Source organism: Spermophilus citellus, assembly GCF_964194105.1.
Source record: "Spermophilus citellus genome assembly, chromosome: 14".
In the NCBI taxonomy this organism is placed as follows: Eukaryota; Metazoa; Chordata; class Mammalia; order Rodentia; family Sciuridae; genus Spermophilus; species Spermophilus citellus.
The window spans coordinates 88539493-88554234 of record NC_138194.1 but is presented as its reverse complement, the minus strand read 5'-3'; the positions used below and the strand labels follow the sequence as shown (position 1 = coordinate 88554234).

The 14742-nt window shown below is 41.6% G+C and overlaps 1 protein-coding gene across 3 annotated transcripts in view; it reads left to right on the top strand.

The window, feature by feature from the left end:
- The first annotated feature begins 14005 nt into the window (after positions 1-14005).
- Positions 14006-14742, top strand: part of ZHX1 (zinc fingers and homeoboxes 1) — a 32686-nt gene continuing 31949 nt past the window's right edge. For 2 of the 3 annotated variants that reach the window (XM_081266204.1, XM_081266203.1), the window contains exon 1: positions 14011-14034. The gene's annotated coding sequence lies outside the window, so the exon portion shown is untranslated. Of the gene's footprint in view, positions 14035-14742 lie in introns of all 3 variants that reach the window. The other variant, XM_081266205.1, reaches the window with a different exon arrangement.

Below are 14742 nucleotides of genomic sequence, written 5' to 3'. Positions count from 1 at the left end.
CAAAATCCTAGTTGCCTTATTTGAAAAATAGATGAGTCACTCCTAGAATTCATACGGAATTTCAAGGTACTCCACATAAGGTGAACTTTATTTAAAAAACAACAACAACAACAAAAAAAAACTCTTGCTGCTTTTGAAACACAACACAAAACTACGCTCTAAAGCCGTGTGGTACATGCATAATGACAGCTCCCTCGAGTAGAACTGAAAGTCCAGAAATAAGCGTATATATCAAAAGAATGAAGCTGGATCCTCTCACTTTATACCATATTGTAAAAATTAACAAAATGGGTCAAAGAAACTTATCCATTAGAATTTTTAAAAAGATTTGACTTGGTCAAAAATTTAAAATCTTGGAGCTGGAGATATGGCTCAAGTAGTAGCGTGCTCGCCTGGCATGCGTGAGGTACTGGGTTCAAGCCTCAGCACCACATAAAAATAAAGTAAGGATATTATGTCCACCTGAAGTTAAAAAATAAATATTAAAAAATTTAAATCTTGTGCTTCAAAGTTTAAAAACTGCTGTACCATATAGGATTCTTAAAAAGAACTCAATGGATATGGGTATTTTTGCTCATCATTAATAGTTTTTAGGAATACTGGTCAAGTAGTTTGAAAGATGCTCCTCTTTAAATCATTATTCTGATATATTTATTGTAAATAGACCAGAATTACGGGATTTGTAGAGGAAGATTGCAGGTAAAATGTTCATGTGATGGTTGCATACTATCAAATTTGATTTGGGGTTGTTGATTAACCTTAATTACTGGCTGATGTGTTTCCTAGGATTTCTCCACTGAAAAATTACAATTTTTGAGCAACAGAATACTCGGCGTATTGTGTGTGTGATGGAGCAAAGACAGAAGCTTGGAATAAGCCTAATCCCACAGTGCATGCTTATAGATAGCCCTGATGGAATTAAAGCAAAAGGCAAAGCTAGTGCACATTCCCCACTCGTTAAAAGTGGGTTATGAGGGCTGGGGATACAGCTCAGTTGTTAGAGTGCTTGCCTTGCATGCACAAGGCCCTGGGTTCAATACCCAGCACCAGAAACAAAACAAACAAAATTAGGTTATGCCTTGACTTCTAGAGAAGAGCATGGGGAAAGGGAGTAATTTCTGCTTCCTGCTGGATATTGTGGACATAAAAATTCATTAGGTCTGCTGTCATGTATAACTAATTAGAACAAATTTTAAAAAAAACTCATGAGAAATATTGTCAATATTGTGTTCAGTTACAACTAAAAAATATTTTTTAAAAAAGAAATATTGCCAGTTGGCCTCCTGAAATACCCATTTTTTTTTCCTCCATTGTTCCCTGTAACAATGCTGAGTAATGTTTTCGCCTGGAAATTTGAAATACTTCTTCCATTGCAAAAAATGTGGCCTCATGACAGGGCTGGCCAATGAAGTACAAAAGGAAGTGTGCTCAGTTTCTAGGAAAGCTCAACAGTAAGATGCTCAACTAGAAATAAAGTGAAGATATTTCTAGTTTTTAAAATAAAATTCATGCTTTAATGACTCATTTGCCACAGAATCAATTGTTTATTCTTAGTGGTAACATACAATTAAATATTTGCATAAAAATGTCATATTTCCCAATGTTGATACTGTTTCCTCTAAAATTATTATTAGTTTTATAGATTTTTATGGCAACACATTTTTTTTATTATCATGAAATATACAAGTGTTTGGTTTTTCTCTTGCTATATGTTAAATATGCTTTTATTTTTAAATCATCAATTGAACCCAGTACTAGGCAAGCACTGTACCACTGAGCCACAACCCCAGGGCTCCCTGGCCCTATTTTTAATTTGATTATGGCACTCTCATATACCCTTAGCCTTCACGTTGTCTGGAGCTTAACCTAGGTTCTCTTCTGTTCTCTTTACATTTATTGTCCCTTATTTGCAAGACTTTAAATGTCATCTGTATTCCAAATTTCTATCTCCAGGTCACGCACTGTTCTAAACTATAGGCTGATTTTTTTCCCTGAAACCTTCCACCCCCCCCCATGAAGTTCCTTCTGTCAATAAATGCCACCACCATCCCTCAAAATGCTGAAGCCAGAAACCTAAAACCTCCCTCAACTTCGGGTCAGTCACCATGTCCTGACTATTCTGCCTCCAACATGCCCTCCTTCCATTCTCTCCATTTCCTCCACCTCGCTCTCTCCACCCACTATCATCACATGTCTAGACAAACTGCAGGAAACTTCTCTTTTGTCTTTTTTGCCCACTCCCCTCCATTCTTCACCCAGTAGCCAAAATATTTTTAATATTTGTCTCACCATAAGATCATTGCCTCTTTAAGGTTAGGAGTTAAGTTTATTTGTTTTACAATTATAGATCCAGCAACTACCATAATAGGTTTATAGTAGACATTAAATGTCAGTTTGCTTAAGGAGAGAAGAGTAAAAATAGGGAGCTGGCATGGGGGTGAGAAAGATGGTGGACGGAGAAGGACATTACCCTAGGTACATGTATGATTGCACAAATGGTAGGACTCTACATTGTGTACATCCAGAGAAATGAAAAGTTGTGCTCCATTTATGTACAACAAAATGAAATACATTCTACTGTCATGTAGAACTAATTCGAACAAATTAAAAAAAATTAAAAAGTACAAAAGTAAGACATGATTAATAAGAAATGGGGGCTCTGTGAAAGGAAGCCCAAACTTTAGAGAAGCAGAGTAGGATTTAGGTAACAATATCTAGTTTTAAAATAGATACAGGATTATCTTTATTATATTTTTAGAAGCTGCTTCCGTTAGATTTAAGGCTGTGAAAGAACAAAATTTTAGTTGGTTTCCTTATAGTTAATTTTTTACATGTTGGGCATCCTCATGAGACTGAAACCCATCTAAGTAATTATGAGTTGAAAATTTGCACAGTCACTTAGGAAAGTGACTAGAAGGTTGTTAGAGTTTTGTTTGTTTTGTTTTTTACTAACTGGGAACAAGTACAAAATACCAAGAAATACTATGTTTATATGTAAATAGTGACGAAGGAAGAGAGCAGTCATCAGTTAAATTGTTGGACTAACAAATGGGGGGCTGAAGCTGTAGCTCAGTGGTAAAGTGCTTGCCTCAGATGTATGAGGCCCGGGGTTCAATCCTCAGCACCACATAAAAAACAAATGAAAACAGATACTGTGTGTTCATCTACAACTAAATAAATATTTTTTTAAAAAACCAAATGGGTTTTATTTGGCTAAGATTTTTGGGTTGCAAGTAACAGAAAATCTCTCTTACTAACATAAGAAAAACAGTGCATTTTTGAAAGAACATAAATTACCTTGTGGATGGTCGGAAGACCCAAAACTCAGTGAAAGAAAACCAGAGCTGCACCAAGCCCTTGGCAAGAGTTCTCAAAATTGTTGCCATTAATGTGACTCAGCAAAGCCAAATCATCCAGGCTCAGTGATTCTCTGTCCTAAATTTCAACGACTCCCCTCCCCAGAAAAAGAATTGGACTAGTCCTAATGTCCACAGAGCTCTGGCCAGGAGCCAGAGTCACATAATTTGGATATTGATGTGAAATTTACATTATAAGGAGGTGCAAGCCCAGCAGCCTGTCATGAGGTTAACAAAACCATAATCCACCATCATAACCTCTAATGTCATTTGTGCCAGTTCTTTGATACACGTGGTGAACCCTCTTGCCTTGTGTATAGTTTATTACTGTATCTTGTTTAATCCTCCCAATGGCTCCAGAAGGCCTAGAAGGTAGGTTTTGTATTATTTTTATTTTACACTTAAACTGAGGCTCAGGTTGAGTCATTTATTCAATGTCATATGTTAAGTGGCAGAAGCAGGACTTAGGTCTATATGATTCAGAACCCATGTTTGTGTGTGTGCTTCAGGGAGTACTAGGGATTGAACCCAGGGCCTCATGCAAGCACTCTACCAATTAGCTACATCTCCCACAGATCTGAAACAAAATCTGGTCAATCTCTTGCTGAGGCTAGTCTGGAACTTGCCATCCTCCTGCTTCATCTTCCCGGGAGATGGGATTATGTGTGTCCACCACCACACCTGGCAAACCCAGGCTTTTAACCACATTCCTCGAACAGATATTGTAGATCCCGACTCATCTCCCTGTGGCTTTGAGCATTCCAGTGTGAGCCTATGGCAACTTCCTGTAAGCATCTATAACCTCCACCTGGGGTTTGCTCATGGTTCCACTGGAGGTGGGCTGGGGCGACAGAGTTCACACCCTTGTGAGTAGCAGAGGCCCATTTCCTTGTCCCTTTGGTACAACTCTGTGGTGTGTTCTGCATGGTAGGTTCTCCATTGGGGTTGAGGCGCAGGACCCATAGCATTGCTTTGCTTGAAGCTGTCCCCTTTGTTAGTTTCCTTCCCTTTCTCACCCCCACTCCGATTCCCTACAAGCACCTTATAGTATCACCTACCAAATAAACCACTCCCTGTCATCTCTCTTAGGGTATACTTTAGGGGGAACCCAACCTAAGATACTCTCTTGTAAAATAAAAGTAGAAAAATATAAAATGATCCAACAATAACTAATTTTTTTTTTATACTAGGGATGGAACCCAGGGGCGCTTAGCCACTGAACCCATCACCAGCCCTTTTTTATATTTAATTTTGAGACTGGGTCTCATTAAGTTGCTTATAGCCTCTCTAAATTGTTGAGGCTGGCTTTGAACTTCTAGTTTGCCTTAGCCCCCCGAGCTACTGGGATTACAGGCATGCAATACTATGCAAGATTTCTCAGCTATCGATCCTCATAAACCAGCATTAATTTCCTCAACAGTTTATTGTGACAGCATCACAATTTATTTTCCATTTTTTCCCATTTTAAAGATTGTTTTATTTTGTAGCGATGCTATGTTTTTCTTCTGTTTTTAAGAGGAGAAAGTGTTTAGGCTGTGTAATTTTAGTGCACAAAGGTTGGAAATGAAATCACTACATTTGAGCAATCCAGTCTGCCAACATCCCAGCTCTGGCTGGGAGTCAGAGAACAGCACTTAACATGCAGTGAGAGGGCTCTTGGAATACTTCTATCTTCAGAACACATGTCGAATCAAAATTATCTAAATGTCCAAAAGATATGAGACTAAAACAGTGGATCAAAGAGACCCAGACATGGTTACTCTGGACATACAGACATTGTGAGCTACAAGTATTGATTTAAAGGATCATTGTGAAATTTTGAACTGGCTTGGAGATTGACTTGGGGGAGGAAAAAAAGGGGCTCATTGCAATAGATAATGTATTCATGAAATAATTTGGAAACTGATTACGTGTGATGAATCCCAATTATAGCTATTTACTGTGGTGAATATTTAGGAAAATCAGACAAGCTTTTTTTTTCACTTTAATTATTTTGGAAGAAAAATAAATTATCCCCAATCTTATGTTCTGTAATTTTTTTTTCATTCAGTTTACATGTTTTATATTTAGGGCCACAACATATGTGTCTTTTCTGTTTCTTCCTTAAATTTTTCTGAAGATCTTTCCCCACCCCACTAGGAAGAAAATGTAAATTACCACCGTCACTCAAACAAATTCCCTGGTTTCTTCTGAACCTTCACCTCACAGCTGTGGCATGAAATATAATCACCAAAATCCTAGCTAAAAGAAAATGTCTATCCAAAAAGTTTCCTAATATTCTCAGCCCAAATAACCTTGCAGGAGAAGAAGCAGAGATAACCTAACATTTTCTTTCATCTAAAAATAGCTAATCTGCAAATACACTAAAATTTTAATGGTAGCGAGGAAGGGAAAAACATGGATGAATTCATTTCTCAATTTTTTTGTTTTTTGTTTGTTTCTGCAGTGATTATATTCCTTTGGTAATAAAAATATTTTTATGAAAGTCACTTTTAGTAGTTAAAAACATCTAAAGTACTCAAAAAGAGACAAAAAATTAAAATCCTTGTATATCCAAACTGAAAATTATGTATTTCTTATATTTTTATATTGTTGCTTAACTGTCTTTGGGGAAGTGTTGGTTGGTGTTGGTGATTGAACCCAGGGGCACTTCAAAACTGATCTCCATTCCCAGGTTTTTTTATTTCAAGACAGGGTCTTGCTAAAGTGCAGAGATTGGCCTGGAACTTGCAATCCTCCTGCATCAACCTCCTGAATAGCTGGCATCACAGGCATGCACCAACACACCTGGCCAGGGTAAGTATTTTTAAAGAAAGTTGTTAAAAGTCTGCAAATCTAGCTGTATGATCAAGAAGGAAGGGGTTCAACCACAGGTACAGGTGTAATATAACATAGCATTACTTTGCTGACTGGGACCTGCTTGCCTCTCATCCAGCTGTGACACAGAGGGGAAAAAATGTGTAAGTGGATTCCAAACTGAGAAATAACTCAATGAGAAGTCTAAATTAACCGGTCCATATTTGCAATTTATATAAATTCATAATTTTAAAATGAGATTATGGTAGCTAAACCACATTACAAATGACAAGACCCAACATAAGTTATTATTGGGGTACTTTAATTACAGTCACAAGGTTAGGGATTACGTCTGTCTTTTTCAATAAATACTTGCTGAATTTATGTGTATATGGACATATGTACTATTATTGAAGACTTAATTGTTTGTAACACATAAGGAGAGATACAAATAGGAATGAAATTTGGTCTCTGCCTCTCCCTAAGGAGTTTATAATACAATAAAAATACATCAAATTGCATCTAAATCTACACATACCTGTAAATATTCATTGTCTCAAACCTTGGTTATTATTCAAGGCACAGAAAAGTGGACTAATCTTCACCATGTCATGGAAAAGGTAGTCCTCTAGAGTCAAACATGGGTTTCAATCTTTTTGGACACATTCTACAAAAACGCATTTTGGTCAAAGTAACATGGCAAAGACATTTACTTCCACGAAAATGTCCATTTGTTCACCCATGTTTCCTGTGTATGGCTCAAAAGAGGAAGCAACCTGGATCCCTGAGTCACCACTTGAAAGGGGGTTGCCCTGGAGAGTCACTGAGTGCTCCAAGAAGCCTTGGCAAAAGACAAGCAAATCATATGTTCAGCCTTGGATATGTAGGGTTTGTTACAGCATAACCTGTTCTCCTCTCACAAGAACAGATGATACATTCATATGATGGTTGTTGACCCTGTGATAGAAAGTTGGTGGGAAGGCAAGACTGAGATTCATTTAAAAAGATGGTCAAAAATTGGTGTGTCCTTTTTCTGTGCCACCTCCCTCTACAAACAATGGAAAAGTCCCGTTCAACGCCCAGCTTCGCCCAGGCTTCTGCCACCCAATATTTGAACTTGATCAAGCCAGGCTTCTTGAGTCTCAGTTTTCTATCAATGGGGGATGAGTATAACTACTCATATCAAAGCCTGACCTCAGAGCCTGGCAGGTAGAGCTGCTTCATAAGAGCTGCTTCATTGGGGCTGGGGATGTGGCTCAAGCGGTAGCACGCTCGCCTGGCATGCGTGCAGCCCGGGTTCGATCCTCAGCACCACATACAGATGTTGTGTCCACCGAAAACTAAAAAATAAATATTAAAAATTCTCTCTCTCTCTTGGGACTGGGGATGTGGCTCAAGCGGTAGCGCGCTCGCCTTGCATGCGTGCGGCCCGGGTTCGATCCTCAGCACCACATACCAACAAAGATGTTGTGTCCACCGAGAACTAAAAAAAAAAATAAATATTAAAAATTCTCTCTCTCTCTGTCTCTCTCTCTCCATCTCACTTTAAAAAAAAATTCTCTCTCTCTCTCTCTCTCTCTCTCTTTAAAAAAAAAAAAAAAAAAAAAAGAGCTGCTTCATTGCCCTCTCCTTTACCTGAGGCCAGTGGTTCCACAACTGACTGCATTTTAGATCATTTGGAAAGCTCTAAAACAAAACCCCACAGTGTCTGTGTCCCATCCTAAACCAAATAAATGAGAACATTTCATTTATTTGGGGATGGAACTGAGGTATAAATATTTTTTCAAAGCATCAGGTGATTCTGTTGTCTAACCAGGGTTGAAAACCCACGCCCTTAAGGAATATGAAAACAGATAAAATGCTATTTGATTATACATTATTTAAAATAAAGTTTTCATAATATAAAAAGCTTTCAAAAGTAGTATGACTAGCTAGCTATTCATGGGTGCAGAGCTTTAAGAAAGGTTTATGAATAAATTACGGACAGAGTCAATAAGTAGTACTGGATACTCTCAGGGACTAAAGGCTGCTCCCACAGGCAGACTGAAGATAAGCTCAGTGATGCTGCCCTGTGGAAAGAACAGGCTCAGAACGCCCAGTATTGTTTATAGAGAAGACTGACTTCCTGTTCTGTGCTGTGTCTCCCCACCCACACTGCCCCCAGAATTCTACGTTGATTTCCTAACCCCCAGGACCTTAGCATGTGACTATGTTTGGAGATAGGGTCTTAGCAGACACAGTTAGTTCAAAAGACGTCATTATGGGGGACTCTAATCCTATGTGACTGGTATCCTTAGAGGAAGAAATTTGAACACAGAACTAGAAGGGAGATAATGTGAAGGCCCAGAAGATGGCCATCTACAAGTCAGAGAAAGAGGCCTGGAATAGATCCTTCCCTTACCGCCTTCAAAGGAGCCAACCCTGCTAACACCTTGATCTCAGACTTTCAGTCTCCATGACTAGGAGAAAAAGAAATGTCTGTGGTTAAGCCATCCAGCCTGTGGTATTTTTAATGTGAAAACTAAAGCATCAGGTAGGTATCTGGTAAGAGAAAAAGACACCTTGCCCCATTTTATCAAGAAATAGTCAGAGGGAAGATGGGTATTTGTTTATAAGGTCCTTGAAGCTGAGTAATTTGACATTATTGGAAAGGTAATTTCAAATATGAGAGAAGACTCCGGGAGAGGTGTATCATTGTTTCATGGCTCACAGCCGCCTTCTGAATGAGCTGCCCTTCCTCACAGCTTCTGCTGTCCTTTCTTTACAGGGCTGCCCTGCCCTCCCCTGCTGCCCCAGTAGCTTGGTCCAAACTTTTTTTTTTTCTTTTGGTGGGGGTGGGGGTGGGGGTGGAGGGGTGAGGGGGTATTGATTCCAGCATCTCATGCATACCAGAGCTAAAGAACTGCTTAGTCTTTTAAGCTGCTAAATTTTGGTGGGCTGTGTTGGGAATTGAACCCAGGGCCTCATGCATGCTAGATAAGCACCCTACCACTGAACCACATTTCCAACTCATTTTAGTGGGTTTGTTATGCTTGATACTGTTAACAAGTGGCAGAGGATCCGGAACTTGATCATTTGATTTCAATGCCAGTGAATATTTTATTAAGGGAAAATAAGTTTTTCCTTGATTATATGCATCTATTTATATAGATATTTCTCAAAGTGAGGCCTGCAGTTTGCTTACATGAAGATTACCAGGGGGCCAGGGCTGTGGCTCAGTGGCAGAGTCTTTGCCTTGCATGTGTGGAGCACAGGTTCAATCCTCAGCAGTAGCACATAAAAATAAATAAAATACCTGTAATCCCAGTGGCTGGGAAGGAGGAGGCAGAGGATAATGAGTTCAAAGCTGCCTCAGCAAAAGCAAAAGGCTGAGCAACACAGTCAGACCATGTCTCTAAATAAAATACAAAATAGGGTTGGGGATGTGGCTCAGTGGTTGAGTGCCTCTGAGTTTAATCCCCAGTACCAACCCCCCAAATATAAATAAACAAGTATTCTATCCATCTATACCAACAACAACAAAAATTTTAAAAAAGATTATCAGCTGTTGGGGCTGCCATTATAGCTCAGTGGTAGAGCACTTGCCTAGCACATGTGAGCATCACATAAAAATAAATAAATAAAATAAAGGTATTGTGTCCATCTACAACTAAAAAAAAAACTTTAAAAAAGATTATCAGCTGCATGTCAATTGTGGATTCACCATCTTATCCCAGACTTACTGAATTTGACTCTTCCAGGGGTGGGGTCTCAGAACTATTCTTAAACAAAATTCCCTAGTGATTTTCATGGATGTTAAAATGAAGGATTACTACTTCCATTCCTCAGCTAAAATTTTCAACACAATGAATCATATTTTCTCACTGTAGTAATGTTTTCTAGTTGTGTGTTCTTCTAGGGTTATTTGTGACCTAAGATTTTGCCAAAAAATATATACTGCCACCTTTTTTCAGACCTGCATGGTGTTGACACGTCCACTAAATAAATGTCTGGTAGAAAGAGTTACCTAGCAATGAGTGAATGAATTGAGATAACAGGATGGTGAAATAGTGTATCAGAAGCTAGGTACAGTGGCTCATGCCTGTAATCCCAGGTGCTCAGGAGCCTGAGGCAGGAGGATTGCAAGTTCAAAGCCACCCTCAGCAAGCCTCAGTCAGCCTTAGCAAGGCTCTAAAAACTAAGTCAAACCCTGTCTCAAAATATTAAAAGGACTGGGGATATGATTCAGTGGTCAATCCCTGTTATTTTATATATATATTATTTTATATATATATATAAAATAACAGGGATTATTTTATATATATATAAACACATACATACATATATATGTATATATATATATTAACACATACATATACATACATACACATACATATACATACATACACATACATATACATACATGGAGAGAGGAGAGAGAGAATATGAATCAGAGTGTTACTCCTTGGATTAAAACTGGGAAATGACTTTTTTCTCTGTATTTTTCTTGTTCTATAGTTCTATATGTGGCCCAATGTCAGATGTAGAAAGAGGGGAGAAGTGGAATAGGGAGGGCATTTCACAAGTAGCAGAATATAGACTTGTTTTTTACTGTTGTTACCAAGAACATTGTTATTTTCACAGAGCAAGTACTAAGAGGAATAGGAAAGGACTTGACCCGAGATTGACTTTGAAAGCTTGTTCAGCCTGAACTACCCTTAGCAGGAACATTTTTGTTCATCTTCTGAAGTAGCCATTAGAGAATATGGTAGGACCACTTCACTAGGGATGAAGTCTCAAGTTCACCTAACTGTAGTTAAAAGTTTAAAGTGTCTTAGTTTGATGTCTTTTTGACTGGTCTGTTTCATGGCATTCTTTATATATATAATTTTTTCACAAAAGGTAGAAAAGGAAAAATAATAACAGAAGGAAACTACTACAAAAAGTGCTGCTGGAAGCCTGTTCTTCAGATGATACCAGCACTTAGAACTTTTTATTCAAAGCTCTTTATTTCCTACAAACATATATTTTTTTCACTGTTCCAAAGGTAGAAGAGGTTCTAAAGAGCCAAAGTGCTGTGCTTTTTAAAACCTGCTGATCGACTTCTCATCTCTAACAGTACTGAAGTTTTGCCAGACCGTTTTTGTATGACAAACCACAAAACATATGCATAAGAAATGCAAATTCTTTTAACTGAGCTAATCCCAGGGTAAAAACTTACTTCTGGAGCAACGCAGCTGTTAAAATCAGTCATATTTACAATTTTTATAAATGAGTTTATTTTAATAAAAACAAGTCACTCAGTGAGCATGATCTTTAAACAGATTTATGTGGGCTGGCACAATCTGCTATGCTAAACATATATGCATATTGCTTAAGTCTGCAACTGGATTTTTCAAGTGGTAACAGTCTTGCTTTGTACAAGGATACTAAGTAATTGGCAGCACTCCAGCTAAGGACACTGTTCTCAGCACTGTGCTATTGAAATTGTTTTCCTGGACAGAATTGCCCTGTGGCAATTGGGAGGATTCTGGGTTGCTGGCATTGAGCAGTGAACCAGGCAGACAGCTTATAGAGAGTAGGAGACCATAAACTCTATAAAGAGGAGGAAAAGTAGAAGAAAAGGATGGGAAGAGAGCAGGAAGAGAAGGAAAAGAGAAAAGTGAAGCTGATTTTCATCAGGCCTATCTAAAGGGTTTCTTTATCTTTGCTGGATCTCTTCTCACCTTTCACACTTTCATGCTCACGTGTTTTGCTCAGCTACTAGATTATAAGCTCTTGGAAAACAGGAATACGGTCATCTTTCCAATTTCGTTGGCTTCATATCTGTGATTCAACAGATCACAATCCAGAAAAAGAAAAGGGCATCTGTACTGAACATTCCCAATTTTCTTCTTGTCATTATTGCCCAAATGATATAGTCTATTTGCATAGCATTTTCATTGTATTAGATATTATAAATAACCTAGAGATGATTTAAAGCATGGTGAGGATCTGGGTGGATCATATGCAAATACCATGCCATTTTACATAAGGCACTTGAGCATTGTTGAGATTTTGATCTCTTCAAAGGTTGTAGAACTAATCTCCTGCTAAACTGAGCTTTACTCTCCCACAGTGCCTGACATACATGATGCTAAAATCCGAGTGGCTAATTGCATAAATAAAAGAAAAAATTTATGTATTTGAAGTATTTTCTTATCTTACCTCAGAGTAAGCCCTAAGTATAGGTTATGGGGTGCAGTACTGTCTCTAGGGGGTGTACTGAAATTTTGTGGGGGCAGTTTTTGTCTTTGTAGTTCTCTTATCTGGTGCCCAAAGCATTTACATTACGAAAAACCTATTATTGAGTTATTTTTTAAATTGATATCAGTACAGCATTTTACTAAAAACTACTCTGGCTTTTTTGTCTTTATATGATTAGAACATTATACTGATTTCTTAAAATTATTTGTATAAGTAGTTTATATTATGAATTTAATTCCAGGAGAGTGAAGTGGTGTTAAAATTCTTTTTAAGTACAGGGCTTAGCAGGGCAGGGTTGAGCTCTTCTGACTAAAAGATCATTAAGCTCCAGTATACGAAGTTTTTAGGATTCTAAGATGCAACCTACAAGAAGCTGGTGTACATTGATTTCAACAATCAGGCTTTCACTTTAAGTAACTGCATATTTGAGGATTAATGTGGCTCAGTGGAGCGCTGCTGTCAAAGCACAAAGGGTCCACGACTGGGATGGGGGTGGGGAAGAACATCGAGGCGCCAAAGAGCTCTCACACGTCCGGGCCGTGAATGTGCGCCGAGTTGCCTGGAGGGTGAGTCGTTTCTTTTTGCTTTGGTTTGTATTCTTCATTTTAACAATGATGGGGTGGGGGGAAGGCTGAAGGGAAGGGGAGGGGCGGTGACGCCGTCCGGTTTTCCCGAAAGCCTGGGTCCTCAGCTGGTCCGCTGCGGGGCTGGTTCACACTCAGGCAGTGGGATTTGAAGACCAGGGCTTGGGCAGAACCCTCCAGAAGAGCTCGTGAGGGGGTAGCAGTGCTTTTGAGGTGCAGAGGGAGCAGAGAAAGACTTCGTCTCGCAGGACGATTTAAAGTGAGGTTGGACTGAACTTTTCGCGTCAGCGGTTGCAGCTGCGGCTCATGGTGGAGTGGGGGCGAGAAGAGGTGGAGCTGCCGCTGACCCGGGGCGCGGGACTGTTGATAGCGGGTGGGGTGTGCGGCTGGAATCTAGACGGGCCCCAGAAAGGCAGGGTTTCTAGTGACAGTAGGCGGGGCTTCTGCAGAAGGGCGTGGCTTGGTATTCCGGCCACCAGGGCATGGTGTTTGCAGTGACAGCGGCATTTCAGAGGAAGACAGCGTGCCCACCTCTCGTGGCCTGACCATCGCCGTAGGAGGGCGGAGCGCCCCGAAGGCAGGGCTGCCTTCTGGCCCGAGAGGGCACCGGCTTCTGACGATAGCGGGCGGAGCTAGCGCCGGCAAGGGGCGGGGCCGCTTTGAAAGCGGGGAAGGCGGGGCTTATGTTGACAGGGGGGCGGGGCAGTTCCCTACCTCCAGCGGCTCTTCTATGCTGGAGAGTGGCCGGGGTCGGATCCCAGGGGAGCCGCAGGGTCCAGGCGTGGGCAGCCTGGCTCAGCGCGGGGTTGGGGCGCACGGAGGGCCCCGCCTCGGCCAGCTCACTCCCCTCCTCTCCGCCCCGGCTAGCCGCTGGGGCGCGCGTCTCTCCTGGCACCCCTACCCCGGGTCCCCGCTCTCTGCTTGGCAGCCAAGCTCCGAGGCCCCTGTGCGGGACCGCGGAGTGGTTCCGGGTTTAGGGTTCACAGGTCAGAGTTGACTCCCTGAAAAGTGCAGCCGGTTTGAAATGCAAGATGGCGGCGGCGGGGCTCTGAGAGGCGCGGCGGCCCCTGCAGGTAGCTGCGCGAGCCGGCTCCGCGACGCGGGCCCTGACGTCCCGGTCTGCGAGTGGGAAGGGAGCGCCGAGCCCGCGGCCCGCAGGCAAAGAGGAGCGGCGCGGGGGCCGGCCGGAGGAGGGCAGCCCCGGGGCAGAGACTCGGGGCGGCCCCGAGGCGGGGCGGCCCCGACGCGGGGCGTCTGAGGGGGAGGGACCTGGCCTGCCCTGCGGCTGGGGAGCTGCGGCGAAGGGACAGACCCACAGCTCCTTCGCGCTCGGGATTTCTGCAGCGTGGAAGGAGCTTGGGGGCGGGGGCGCTGGGAAGGAAAAATCTCAGCCCCTTCCTTGGGAGAGGTCTGAACAACTTGGGGTTGTTGAGGAGAGTGGGGATTGGGTCCGCCTGCTCGAGGACGCTGGCAGTTTTGCGGGTCCTGGGGTGGGGGTTTCAGGAGTGCTGCCCTCGGGGACGTGCGGCCACCTCGTGGGGACCCAGCTTCCCGGAAAGTGAAGAGATTCTCCTGCTGGAACTGAGCGCACTGGCTTTGGGGTGGGATCCCCAGGAGACCCTTGGAAGGAAGGCTGGGCACCCATTTCGGGGCCAGGCCGCGCCCCCACTTCGGAAAGGACTCGGAGCTGAGTCCTTAACAACTGTATTACCATTTTGAGGAAACCCTGAGATTTAGGAGATAAGTTAATTAAAGAGCATGGAAATGCCATCTATCCCTAT